Here is a 14,671-nt window from a genome sequence, read left to right on the forward strand (position 1 = left end):
AGCACCCAGGGAGGGAAGCCGGGATCCAGTGCGACTCTGCGGAGAGGGAATTCGGCTTCTGAGTGGAGAAACGGGACCCTGGTCTCTGAAGCCAGCAGGGAGGGTTGGCCCGTTGCAGTGCGGGGAGCGGGGGTCGGGGCACCGGACGGTCCCACACCCGGGGATGCCCCCCTGAAAGGTCTCAACACCCTCCGCAAGGCTCCTGGGGCTCTCCTGGCGGTTCCCGTCGCTCTCCCTTGTGCTGGACCTGAGAAATTGGTCCAGCAAGCTCGCTCGTCCGCCTCGGTCCTGCAGGTTCGGTTGGGCGCCCTCTGTCGACCAAGTTGGACTTAGCATTGCTGCAAAACTGGAGTTTCAGCCTCAGGGCCACGAGTTGGGGGACCGGCTCTGTCCAGAACAAGAAACAGCCTCTGTCGTGGGAGGTGCACACTTAGCGGACATGAACCAGTATACGTGAAAACAACCTCAACGTCGCAGGTGTTCGGCCAGGGTAAGCATTTGTTGTGAGTTAGAGCAACTTTTTGTTTGTTTGTTTGTTTATTGTTAGTGTATTCATTATTACAAATCATACTTATTTTTTATGCTCCTTATCCAATCTCTCCCCATCCCTCTCCACTTTCCCTCTCTAATAACCACAGATTTGTTCCCCCCTTCTGATTAGGGCAACTTTAGATGAATCTAAGCAGTATAATTTTTAAAAGGCCCAGAATCACTTTGATCTCAAAAATCAAAAATAACTTATCGTGATTAAGAGCAAATGTAAATGTAAACAATTTATGTTAAAATTTAAACTAAACTATATTGTCTTGGTGTGCGCTACAGCACATTAGCTCAGATAGACAGACTAACAAACTAGCTCCGAAAGACACCTTGAACTAAATATCTTATTGCACGTTAGAGCAAATGAAGATAAATCCAAGGAGTATTCCTGAACCCAACTTCGTATGGGAAATTATAACAAATCATGTCTATGTGAAATCAGGCTCAAAGTCACTCATTTAAAATAAAATGGGGCTGGCCCGTTAGCTCAGTTGGTTAGAGGGCAGTGTTATAATACCAAGGTCAAGGGTTCCAGCCGGACGGCCAGCCTCCTAAAATAAAATAATAACAAAATAAAAGAAAATAAATAAGTTACAATAAAATAAAATTAAACTTTGTAAATTCTGTATAAATTTTATATGTGCAAACAATCTCAGAAACACGGTCACCTCAAAAATACCATCTTAGTGCAAGTTAGCGCAAATTAAGTAGGTTAAGTAAAAGGAGTGTCACATCACATTTATACCTCAGATAACTCAAAAGAAACTTAAATGAAGGTGAAACTAAACTGTATGTGTACAAACAAAAGGTATGTTTGTAAACAAGCTAAGAATCACATATTCCCCTTTAGGAAATTTATAATGATGAGAAAACAAACAAAAATAAGTTAGAACAAATTTAGATAAATCTAACCAGTATTAAGAAATATGTCATTATTCCTTAACCTAACTTGTTATGAGGAATTAGAGTAAATCTAGTCTATACTAAGCATTTTAGGTGAACTCAAGCTCAAAATCACCCATTTCAAAAGAAGCTTCGTAGTGCTCGTTAGATATAATTCATATGTAACAGTTGATATTGAAACTCCTTTACTCCTGACACAGTCACTGACGTTGACATTCACATTTACTCTGATCTCCACTATGACCCAGACACGGACCATCACCCCAACTGCATGATGCTGTCTCTGATACTATCACCTGACCCTGTCTTTCACCCTCATATTGACCCTCATAGTCTAAGGCTGAAGTCCATGTCCAAGGTTGAAATCAAAGGTGAAGGTTAAGCAGAGAACGTCTGAATCATACATTCTTAACTATAACTTATTCCATGTTAATATAACTAGTGAGAGCTAACAACTAGTAGAGATAACAAGATAACCCAGAATACTAGATAAGTAGACAGAATAACCAGAGTAGGTGAAAGAGAAGCCCCAGGACGTGACATGTCTCTCCAGTTCTCAATAGCTGTCTAGCTAGCAGTAGTAATTCTAAAAAGAAAATAAAAGTTAGAGTTTGAGTACTTTTGTATTTTGGAGTATTTCTGCAGTATTTTGAAGGTTATTTGGAGAACAATAAGTGATTCTGAGCTGATTTCCCAAATCCTGCTTTGAGTCATTACAATTCTTCCATACCACAATAAGAAATCTTTTTTTTTTTTAAAAGATGACTAGTAAGGGGATCTCAACCCTTGGCTTGGTGTTGTCAGCACCACGCTCAGCCAGTGAGCAAACCGGCCATCCCTACATAGGATCCGAACCCGTGGCCTTGGTGTTATCAGCACCGCACTCTACTGAGTGAGCCACAGGCCGGCCTAGAAATCTTTTGAGTGCTTTTGACTACATTTGAAAATGTATTAAGAACCATATGGGAGGGCTGGCCAGTTAGCTCAGTTGGTTAGAGCACAGCCTTAACAACAACAAGGTCACAGATTTGGACTCTCATACTGGCCAGCTGCAAACAAACAACCCCCCAACAAAAACCAATAGGGGATTCTTAGCTTATTTTTACAAATGTCATAAATAGCTTTAACAAACAATAGGAAAATGCACTTGTGATGAAAGTGTTTTGCACCTGGTTTGTTTAGATAAAGTTTACGTTAATCCCAGTTTATTCCAACCAGCAATAAGAAATTGAGTAGAATGTATAGGCCTGCGTTTACTAATATCGCATCTTTAAAAAGTACAATATATATAATATTGAGCTTCCTTAAATTACACTTATTTTTACAAATACCAACGGGATTAATCACCCTTTGACTAGCAACAAGAAGGTTCTTTGAGAACATGCACGATTATGGGCTCATTTACACGAATACTGCTTTGACTCACTGTAATTGCTTAAAACTCCCAATAAGAGAAATTCTGAGATCTTTGAAGTTTTGAGGACTTTTGAGTAGTTCTGAATCCTTTTCAAGGTTCTTTTGAGAACGTATGTGATTCAAGTTCATTTTCAACACTGCTTAGCTGCGTTTAACTTGGTCTTACTCCCAGGAAGAAAGTGCAGTTGAGGCATATGCATGTTTCTCAGCTTTTTAGCTCATGTAAAGACGATTTTCATCTCAATTCATTCTAACAGAAGTAGGAAGTTTCACTTTTTACCATTTTAACCACTTTAAAGTGCACAGTGGTGTTCAGTACGTTCACAATGTTGTGCAACTATCACCACTATCTAGTTCCACAAAATTTTCATCACCCACAAAAAGGAAACCTCATATTCATTAAATGATTATTTCCCCTTCCACCTTTCCACCAGACCCTGACAACTAATAATCTCCTTTCTGTCTCTATGGATTTGCCCATTCTGGAGATTTCACATAAATGAAACGATATAATATGTGGTTTTTGTGGGGTTTTTTTCCTACTTAGCATAATGTTTTCAATGTTTATCCATGGTTATATCATGTATCAGTACTTCATTCCTTTTTATGGCTGAATATATTAGATTGTATGGATATACCATATTTTGTTTATCCATTCATCAATTGATGAACATTTGGATTGTTTCCACCTTTTGGCTATTGTGAATAGTGCTGCTATAAACATTCTATAGTTGTTTTTGTTTGAACACCTATTTTCAATTCTTTTGGGCATATAACCAGGAGTGGAAATATGGTAATTCTATGTTTGACTTATTGAGGAACTGCCAAACTGATTTCCATGGAGGATACATCACTTTATATTCTTACTAGCAATGTATAGTGTAAGGGTTCTAATTTCTCCACATTCTTGCCAACAGTTGTTATTTTCCATTTTAAAATATTTATTTTTATTATAGCCATTCTAGTGGTTTGAAGTGGCATCATATTATGGTTTTGGTTTGCATTTCCCTAATGACTAGTGATGTTAAACATGTTTTCATGTGCTTATTGGCCATTTGTATACAGTATTTTCTTTGAAGAAATGTCTATTCAAGTTCTTTGCCTATTTTATTTTATTTTTTGCTTGTTTTTTTCAGTTTTTTAATTGTTTTATTTAACTTATTTTTTATTTTTTCCTTGCCTCTCTTAAAATTGGGTTGTTTTTTTTTTTTGTTATTGAGTTGTAAGACTTTTTTATATATTCCGGACACTAGATCCTTATCAGATATGTGATTTGCAAATATTTTCTCTCATTCTGTGGGTTACCTTTTCACTCTCTTGATAGTGTCCTTTGGTGCACAAGTTTTTAATTTTAGAAAATTCTGATTTATTTTTTCTTATGTTGCTTGTGCTTTTGGTGTCATATCTAAGAAATCATTTCCAGCTGGTCATAGAATTCTTATACTTATTATTTCTGTAAGACTGGTAATAATGTTCTCACTTTCATTTTGGATTTTAGTAACTTGAATCTTCTTTTTTTCTTGGTCAGACTAGGTAAAGTTTTGCTAATTTTCTTGATCTTTTCAAAGGAGAATTTTGCATTTCATTGATTTTCTCTACTGTTTTTTATTCTCTACTTCATTTATCTCTACACTGATCTTTATTATTTCCTTCTTTCTGTTAGTTTTGGGTTTAATTTGCTCTTTTTTATTATATTTCTTTAAGATTTAAAGTTAAGTTATTGATTTGAGACACTTTGTCTTTTTAATGTAGGCATTCACAACTATAAATTTCCCTCTGCTTAAATTTTGGTATGTTTTTGTTTTTATTTTTCTCCAAGTATTTTCTAATTTCCTGTGTGATTCTCCTTTATAATGTGTCTTGCTGCGGATCTCTTTAAGTCTATCTTACTTCTATTTTATTGCACTTCATGGATGTGCATAGACTCATGTCTTTTATCAGATCTGGGGAGTTTGGGGCCATTATTTCTTTAAATATTCTTTCTTCCCCTTTCTCTTCTCTTCTTCTGGGATATCCATTATGTTTATGTTGGTATGCTTGATGGTGTTCCACAGTTCTGTTAGGCTTGTTAATTTTTCTTCATTTTTTTCCTTTCTGCTTCTCCACTGGATAATTTCAACTGTCCAATCTTCAAGTTTGTTGGTTCTTTATTCTGCCTGCTTAAATTTATGATTGAAATCCTCTAGTGAATTTTTCATTTCAATTGCTGTATTTTTCAGTTCTAGAATATCTATTTGGCTCCTTTTTATAATTTCTATCTCTTTATTGATATTCTGTATTTATTGAGATATTGTTCTCCTGATTTCATTTAGGTCTTTGTGGTTTCCTTTAGCTTTTTGGGTATATTTAAGACAGCTGTTTCAAAGTCTTTGTCTAGTAAGTCCAATGTCTATGCTTCCTCAGGGACAGTTTATGTTAATTTCTTCTGTAGATGGGCCATACTTTTTTGTTTTTTTATGTTATAATTTTTTTATTGAAAACTGGACATTTTAAATATTATAATGTAGTAGCTATGGAAATCACATTCTTCTCCCTTCCCATAGTTTTTGTTGCTTGCTGTGGGCTCTGTTTTCTTGTTTAGTGGACTTCCTAAAGTATTTCTGTGGTCTGTATTTGTCATGTGTGATCTCTGAAGTCTGTGTTCTCTTATCTTGTGTTCATTTAGAGTTTTGGCAGTGAGTTCCTTAAATGCCAAAGGGAAAAACCAAAAACCAAAAACCAAAACCAAAACAAACAAACAAACAAAAAAAAATGAGAAAAGAAAAAGAAAGAAGTATAAAAAAGGTGAAAAAAGGAGCAAAATCCTCTCACAGTCTTTGAAGATTGGCTGTGTGTTGTGGCACTCCTTCAAAGCTTAGCCTTCATTTCTTGTTTGAACTGAGCCTAGAGATCAAGCAGAGGTAAAAGTTTGGGGTCTTTTCAGGTCTTTTTTTTTTTTTTTTTTCAGGTCTTTTTGAACATGAATCCTACTCTAGGAATGTGTGGTGCTTTTGAAATTATCTAGTATTTGTAGGTGCTTGTGAATGCACTAATTTCCCAGAGAAACTCTCCCCCTTGCTTTTCCTTCTAGGCTTTCAGTACTCTATTGTTTGCCTCAAGTGTAATCTTTTGCCCCAAATGGCAACTGGTTGTTCATTTGTCCTCCCAGTGTTTTTGAGGAATGCCCTCTGCATAATCACTTATGTGTTATTAGTTCACAGTTAGGCGAAACAAAGGCAAGTATCTTGCTTCAATACTTCAGGTAGCTCCTAGACAGGTTAGAACAATAATTCTTTGAGAACAAGTTCTGTTCTGTTTTCTTTGGAAGCAGGGACCACGGTCCCATGCTATGAATGTAGGCTTCAAGACACTAAGGAGCCAGGGAGGGGAGTGGAGCAAGAGCAAGTAAAAACTCTGCAAAGTTTTCCTACCTTTTCTTATCTTTTTTATAAATAGACTTCATTTTTAAAGCAGTTTTAGGTTCACAGCAAAACTGAGTGGGACAGAGATTTCTCATTAATGTCACCTCTGTCCTTGTATTTTATTTAAACTTTTCCATGCATGTTATTCACATGGTGAATAACAATCACAAAGGAGCACAGAGGGATGCTGAAGGAGGGCTCCAGATCCAGGGCTGGATTCTGTCCAGTACTAACACGGCATCCTACAAGACAAGAGAAGGGAATGGGTCCATTCTATGACAGCCAGGACAGAATTTCAGCAAATTTTTCTCTTTCTCTGGCTCACAGTGGCCTTGGGGCTATTTTCTCTGTCTCCTGAGTAATGGAGAACAGAGAAGTCTCAGAAAGCTCATAAGAAAGATGAAGAGAAGAGGGTGGAAGGAGGGAAGGTATTTGAGAAAAAATCTTCTGCCAACCCAGAAAATCCTATTTGCCAACATAGAAAAGAAAGAAAAATTTTATTATTGAATAACATTGAACCAGACTGTGAAGCACATCATAGGAAATCTGCTAATGAGATTCTAAAAACAGAAAGAAATCTCACATTTTATATAGTTGAGCTTTTACCAAACCCAAATCCACTCGCCTACCTCAAACAAAAACCTTGGCTTGGCTCACCAAAATCTTTTACAGAACCCAGGGCATTCGGTCCTGGCTGAGGCTTGCCAAAATCTTGTTTCTGAACCCAAGTCCAGTTGCCTGCCCCAAACAAAAACAAACAAAAGTCAAACTGTTGATAGAATAAGAAGTCAGCTTTTATTTAGGAATACTGATGACCTGAGGAGAGAGGTTAGGCTAACCCTTTTCTCTGATAAACCTAAAGGAGAACTGCCAGACTAAAGCCATCTCAACGACTCAGATTCACTGAGGGTTTTTAAAGAGGGGGCTGAGGGAATGGAATGTGGAAAGTGAAAGCAGGAGGGAGGGGGATGTGAGCTGTGGGAGCTCTCTGCAGGGAGCCAGGTGCAAGGTCTCATCAACACTCCATCTGGTTTCTATTCCCATCCTTGATGTTATCTTAGGGTCCTGCTTTGGGTGGAATCAGCATAGCTTTGTTGATGTCTTCCTTGGTTTCTCAGGGTCTGGATAGCACATGTCCCGTGGCAAGTCTGCAGCTCCAGGCTGACTGGTAAACAACCTTACATTTATGTAAATAATGTCATCTTGCACCATAACCAAGGTTCAAAATATCAAATAACCATGGGAAGGGAGGGAACTCAGAGAAATACATGCTAAGAAAAAAACTGTGTCCCTTTAAAGAAATTTTTTTCCCCACAGCCCAGGTAGGTTTTAGGTCTCAACATGGCTTCAGTCCTGTTCACTCCAACAGAGCAGTTACAAACGTTCTCAAGATTAATGGTAATTTGTCCTCTTGTAAGAGGATGTGACATTGTTTGCTGTACAATTTTTCCTAGTTCATCCTAAATTCACCTGGTAATTGGGGTGCTTTCTGTGCTAGTTAATTGCCTTTATCAGAGGAAAAAAAAAAAAAACAAAAACTTCTCCAATCCCTACGTCAAACAGGTAGTTACAGTTTGGAGCTAGGCACCTAAGCCAAACTCCCACGATGACAGGGAGGTAGGGGCACTATTTTCCTTAATGTTTACATTTCAAAGAGATGGATCCAGGCTGTAAAGCTGGCAAGATGCTTATTCAGCCAGCCTCCTTATTCAAGCAGGTCCAAGGGGCATATGATTTACAAATAAGTTTCCCGTGGAAATACTCTAAGGGAAGGAGGACAAAGCTTATTTCCCTTTTGGCAACAGGAAAAATTTAATTTAATTTCCCCTTATGATTTAAACGCTCTTCCCATCCGGTGGAGGCCTGCTTTGCAGAACCCCAGTTGGTGTAGCCCAGTTCTTAATCAGGATCTTAGCTAAAAGGCCAGAGAGCCAGATTCCAGTCCGAGTGAGGCTTCCATCCTCCAGGAACTGGACGGGAGTTTGCCACTAACCTTGAGGACTTCGACAAGAGGAAGATGACTACAGGGCACCAAAGAAGCGCTCTGGAGTTGAGGGCTCAACTGAGACCGTGGGACACCGTTTTGCCCAGTCTGTCTCCCCCTCAGGTAAAATGGGGAAGGCCAAAGGCGGGCGCGGTGCAGCAAGCAGTCGACCTTAGGCGGTGCTCATGTAAGGTGCGGTGTGCGTTTTGGATCCTTAACCGAGGGAATTTAGGTCAGCACTGGTGGGAAAATCTCAAACAGAAAAACTACAAATGGCCGGAAGTCCCCTCGCCACGAACCCCCCGGATCCGGAAGGGCCTGCGGAAGCTGCCGCAGAGGTCTCTGGGGAGTGTAGTCTTTCTGGGGAATGAGCCGAGGGGACAGAGACTTCTCTCGGGAGGCAGTACCGGTTTTCAGCATGGGTATTTGAAGAGCCAGGGAGACTGTCGCTACAATGGCCACCGCCCTGGTAAATTAACCGCTGCCCCGCCCAGAAGCGGCTCCGTGGGGGCCGATGGGAGCCGGAGCCCGCGAGGGTTCTGGGAGCTATTGTCATGGCGTAGGGCAGCGCCGATGGCTGCGTGGGTCTGTCCTGCCGGCTCTGGTGGGCGAGGTTTGCGGGGGTCCTTGGCCAGGAGTCTTTGAGTTGCCGGGCGCTACGTGGACCTTCCTTCCTCTTCTGGGGCGATAGTGACCTGCAACTCGAATTTCTTTTTTGAAGGGGGTGGGGCGGCTCCGGTTGAGCATCCCGGGATTTATTTGGGCAGTGGGGATGAGTCCCGTCAGGGCCAAATAGGCAAATATGCCCTGTGCGGGGTTGGTGGCGCGGCTAAGGCCGTTATGTCCTTGGGTGTTTTCTGTTGACAGAGCATTTATTTGGGTCCTGCCTCTCTGAACTGTGGGAACCCAGGGCTGATCGTGAGTGCCAGGGTTTTTGTTTTTGTTTTTGTTTTTGTTTTTGTGGCGCTGGATATGTTCCTGTGAGGAAAGTGGAGTACTTTGGTCAGGCCCCTTGCCTCCGGTCTGGTTGGGGGTGGTGCAGCACATTCTTTGTAAACAAGTTGTGTGGGAGTAGAGATAGTACGCATGCGGGGGCCGGTGTATTTTTAGCTTGTTGCTATTTTTGTGTACTCTTCAGAATTTGTGAAGCAGAGGCTCTGAAGGGCTGGTCCACAGAGCTCGGGTCTAGAAATAAAGCCTATTATTTCTTCACCCACAGCTCCAAGGACCTTTTTCCTGTTACTTAGCTCCTGGCCCTGAGTGTGAAGGGTTTGTGAATGGGCTCGAGGGGTCTGTGAGACCTAGCCCTAGTTCTACAGTCCCAAGTGGCGATTGGGTGGGACTGGGATGGAGCAGGTCTCAGGCCTTGATGTGCCTTGGTTTGTTGGGGTGGAGGGGTGGGGGAAAGTGAGCCCGAAGTGTTCAAAATATCCTCAGGGGGTCTTGGGGGAGTGTCCTAGGTGTGGAGCCCCTGGGATTTTTAGGGTGTGGGTGAGGTTTTGTCTTCTACCCTGGCCTGCATCTAGGCAGTTTTTGAATGGGGTCAGGTCTGTTCTCTGGGACCTGTTGTCCTAGGGTTTTCCGTGTAGCAGGTGCCTTCTCTGCTCTATGGCAAAGATCCTGGATTTAGTTGAAATGTGGGTGGCCAGTTGGCTGATTCTCCCTTTCCTTGTCTGCTTTCCCCTCATATGTTGGGCTAAACCTCTGGTTTGGGGCTGTAAGGGAGTTAGGTAGGGCGGGCTGTTGGTTGACAATCCAGACTACTTCTGGCATCTAGTGGGGCCCAGGTATCAAGACTTTAATTTTATTTTTAACTTTTAGGTAAGGACAAATTTTAAACCTAACCAGTAGAATTGTAAAGTGAACCCCCATGGATCTGTCACCAGATTCAACATTTGTTAAGTCTTTGCTAGTCTTGTTTGATTTACGTTCTCTTAGTCCGATAGACTTTGAGAATTGTAAGACCCCACAGGGATTGGTCTCTACTGACATTACCACTGACACAACTGGCTAAGGGTGGCACTCCATAGCTAGAGTTCAAGTCTAGGGAATTTTTAGCTTTGCCTATTTGAGCAAGATATATAACTGTGCCTCAGTTTATCACAAGACTTAACTAACAGAGCTTTTGGAAGGTAAAACTTGTATAGTACCTGAAATTGTCTCTGGCATATGGTAAGAGTTTAGTAATGTCTAACTATTACTAATAATATCAACAACTTGAGGCCCATAGACTTTAAAAGGGTGAATATGACATAGCAGCATGTCAGGGCAGGCTGTATTCTGATGCCCACACCTGGCTCTGTCCCTGAGATGCTGTTTACATTCTTCTCTTCTCTGGCAGATCTGAGGCTTTTTGTTTGTTTGTTTTGTTTTTTTGTTTCCCTCCTGAAGGAATAAGATGCCCCTCATTTTAAACTTAAGGATTTCTAGCCTGTAATCTGGGGACCAGGAGACAATCCTGAGGCTCACATTGCTTGTTTGATCTTCAGGTCCACCTTCTCAGATCCCTGCCTGTCAGGAGAGGACAGTCTGTAGAAAAAGAGAGGACTTTGGGCTTCTGACAACCTACTTTCAGGTAGGCACCACCCACCTTTCACATTCCTTTAGTGTCTTTTGTAAACATGGCCCCAAACCATGAGCAAATTTCCTTTGCTCATCCTGACATCTTGTGCCTTGCAGTGTCCCATTTGAGGCTCAGTGCCCTCACTGTTTTCCCAGGATACAACGGTTGTTGTAAGGGCAAGGGCCTGGCCTGGACAGGGAATATTAATCCAGACTGGTGTTCTCATTCAGGTCACTACCATCCTTGCCCCAGGGTGGCTGCTGGATTCCAAGGTCGTGTCAACTGCTATGAAATAAAAAGTGTTGGTAATTACCATTTATCAGGTGGTGGTTCTGTGCCAGACACTGGGCTTTGTAGTCCTCACAATATTTTAGTCCCTCAACAATTTGAAAGTTAGGAAACAAAATTCCCATTTTACAGAATGTATTAGTCCATTTCTGTTGCTTATAATGACATACACGGAACTGGATATTTTATAAAGAAAACAAAATTTATTGCTTACAGTTTCAGAGGCTAGGAAGTCCAAAGTCCAGAGCATGCATCTGGTGATGCAGGGTATCATTTTATGAAATGGCAGAGCAGAGAGAGCGAGAGAGCTTCTCATTCACTCTCTTTTTAAAGTCCTCAGAACCCCTCCCCTGACCACCATTTTTAATCCATTCCCTGCGGCACGGTCCTACAATCCAGTCACCTCTTCAAGGCTCTACCTTTCAATTTCCATAATAGGGTTTCCCATCTTCTTTCAGTGACAATGGGGGCCAAGTTTCTCATACAATTCAAGCTTCAAAGAATTTGGGGGGGACATTCAATCCACTACACAGAAGAAGTGCCGTGTTACAGAGGTTAAGAAACTTTTAACTATGTAACATCTGTGGGTCAGGTGGGGTCAGGATTTATTTATTTTTATTTTATTTTATTTTTTATTTTATTTTTATTTTTTTAAAGATGACCGGTAAGGGGATCTTAACCCTTTACTTGGTGTTGTCAGCACCACGCTCAGCCAGTGAGCGAACCGGCCATCCGTATATGGGATCCGAACCCGGGGCCTTGGCGTTATCAGCACCGCACTCTCCCGAGTGAGCCACGGGCCGGCCCGGGGTCAGGATTTAGAGCTTCTTCAGTTACCAACATTCTACAAGTTTTGTTTCATACAAAAACTCTTATCCCCTCATTTTTTTTCTTTTTTTTTGCTGCTACAGTATTTGGAAGGAAATCCCAGCGTTTTACCTATAAATACCATCATATGCAGAGAAGGACTGTTTTATAAAAATATAACCATAATACTGTTATTATACTGAACAAAATTAACAGTAATTCCTTAATGTCTTAATTCACAGTTTTAAAAAAACTTTTCCAATTTGTCCTAAGAAAATGTCATTTTATGGTTCAGACTCCACACTCTTAACAATTCAGGTAAGAAGCCTGAGAGGAGGAAGAATCTGGAATTCAGCAAGGTGAAGTTTCCCTCTCCCTTCCTTTTCTCTTTACCTATTGTTGATTTCTGTTAATGACTGCATCTTCCACCCACGGTCATAAACAGGAGCTTGAGTCCTTCTTGCTACCTTGTTCTTTGTGAAATTCCCATCCATCTGATTAGCTATTGAGTCCTCATAATTCCACCTTGTCATATGCCTTGATTCCCCTCACTCCTGCCCCCATCTTCACTGCTGTGGTATCCAGATTTCCATCTCACCTCCACATTCTAGTTTATCCTCTACCCTGCTTTTTAAGTTATTCTTCTGAAGGAAAAATAATGATTATGTCACTTATCTGCTCAAATGGGCCATTTCTTCATCTCTAAAATAGAGGGACAGAAAAATAAAACAAAAGGGCCATTTCTTATTGCCTGCCTCTGACACTCTCCAAATTCAATAATTAAAGAGTGTGGGCTCTGGGTTCAAAGCTTGACTTTACCACATATTAGCTGTGTAACCTTGGAAATGTTATTTTACTCCCTGTGCCTTCCTTTTCTCATCTGTAAAGTGGGGAAAATAATAGTGCCCATTTCATGGAATTATTGTAAGGAAAATGTGATAATTCTTTTAAGGTAGTAGTAGTGTCTGGTACATAGTATGTGCTCACTGAATATTGGCTATGGTTGTTAATATTGTTATCTGATTAATCCCTCAACCCACTTTTTTCAATCATACCCCTACCATTTATTCCCTTTGGCCCTTTGTAGCCAAGAGGGTTATATTCCATTCTGTGCTGTTTTATTCCTCTGTGCTTTTCTGCTTGGCAATTGAGCTCCTGTTGATTTAGTCACACATTTACCACCATTGCAAAGCATGCTTGGATTTTCTCAGGCAAAGTTATCCCCACCTGATTTTTTAGCACCAAATCACTTTATACATGAGTATTTTGTCTGTCTTGCTGGACCATGAGCTGGCTTTTTAAGGATCAGGGACCTCTTGCTCATCTTGGGTCACTGACACAGTGCCTGACACCTGACAGGTCTGAAAAGTGTTTGACCATGAGGACCTGAGCAGCCCTGTTTTCTGGCTGGAGGAGCCATCTGGATCCCCTTACTGGCCAGCTGCCACACACAAAAAAAGAAACTTCTTTCTTTCATAGTTACAGAATTTGTGTCCTGTTTAAGAATTCTTTGCCTACCCCAAAGTCATGATGATATTCTCCCATGATTTTTTTTTCTAGAAGTTTAAATTTTTGGCTTTTACATTTAGGTTTATGATCCATCTTGTGTTAGTTTTTGTGTATGGTTTCAGGCTTTGAGGTTTGAGATAATACTACTTGCATCACGTTTGTTAAAAAGACTCTTCTTGGCTGGCCAGTTAGCTCACTTGGTTAGAGCATGGTGCTGATAACACCAGGGTCAAGGATTCTGGTCCCCTTACTGGCCAGCTGCCAAAAATTTTTTAAAAAAGGACTCTCCTTTTACCCTTGTATTACCATTGTATTACTTTGGTGCCTTTGTTGAAAATCCATGGACCATATGTGTGGGTCTATTTACGGACAGTCTGTTCTCTGCCATTAATCTATTTGTTCATTCTTGAATCAACAACACATTGTCTTGATAACTGCAGCTTTATATTGTCTTGAAATCATGTACTCTGAGTCCTCCAGCTTTATACTTTTTCAAGGTTGTTTTGGCTTTTCAAGGTCCTTTTCATTTCCAATTTTTAAAAAAAAATCAGATAGCATCTTTCTCCAAAGTCATTCTTCTGGGATTTTATTGGGATCACATTGGATCTATAGGTCAATTTGAGTAGAATCAACATCTCAAGAATGTTGGTTTTTCTAACCCAAAGTTGGTATCTCTCTCTGTTTATTTAGGTCTTTACTTTCTCTTAAGTAAATATTTTGTGGTTCCAAGTGTAGAATGTTTATACATCACTCTTTAAACTTATTCCTGTGCATTTTATGTTTCTTGATGCTTTTAGAAATGTTTTTTTAATTTTAACTTCCTATTTATTTATGACTAGTATTTAAAAATACAGTTGATGAGAGTTCTGGACAAATGGTGGAATAGATGGTCCCCAGCATCACTCTCTCCCACAAATCAACCAATTAACAACTATAAAAATGTAGCATCAGTCAAGCTGGGGCCGCTGGAGCTCAGGGGAAGAGGAGAGACCTATGGAGTTCATGAAGGCGGGAGAAACCACGATGAGAGGAAGAAAAAACTGCTTGAAGTGTTTTGGGTCACGACCGCTTTAAGGCTGCAACTGCTGAGTGCATGGAGCAGGAGCCAGCAGAAGCCGCAGTTGTGCCATTCAGATGGATTTACTTGGAGATGGCAGGGGAGTGGAGGGCCTTGGTGGCCCCCAGGACAGCAAGACCACTAATAGGGTCCCTATGGACCCACGAAGGAGTGAGGAGTCAGAATAGCCGAAACAGGGGAGC

At 40.8% G+C, this 14,671-nt stretch overlaps 1 protein-coding gene across 7 annotated transcripts in view; it reads left to right on the forward strand.

Moving 5' to 3' along the window:
• The first annotated feature begins 258 nt into the window (after window positions 1-258).
• The window catches only part of ZNF343 (zinc finger protein 343), a 35,515-nt gene continuing 21,102 nt past the window's right edge, over window positions 259-14,671 (forward strand). For 5 of the 7 annotated variants that reach the window (XM_063105780.1, XM_063105777.1, XM_063105801.1 and 2 more), the window contains exons 1-2: window positions 8,621-8,713; window positions 10,734-10,819. The gene's annotated coding sequence lies outside the window, so the exon portion shown is untranslated. Of the gene's footprint in view, window positions 491-8,620; window positions 8,714-8,807; window positions 8,858-10,733; window positions 10,820-14,671 lie in introns of those variants that run through there. The other 2 variants (XM_063105783.1, XM_063105792.1) reach the window with 2 other exon arrangements.

Source organism: Cynocephalus volans, chromosome 1 (assembly GCF_027409185.1).
Source record: "Cynocephalus volans isolate mCynVol1 chromosome 1, mCynVol1.pri, whole genome shotgun sequence".
NCBI classification, from domain to species: domain Eukaryota; kingdom Metazoa; phylum Chordata; class Mammalia; order Dermoptera; family Cynocephalidae; genus Cynocephalus; species Cynocephalus volans.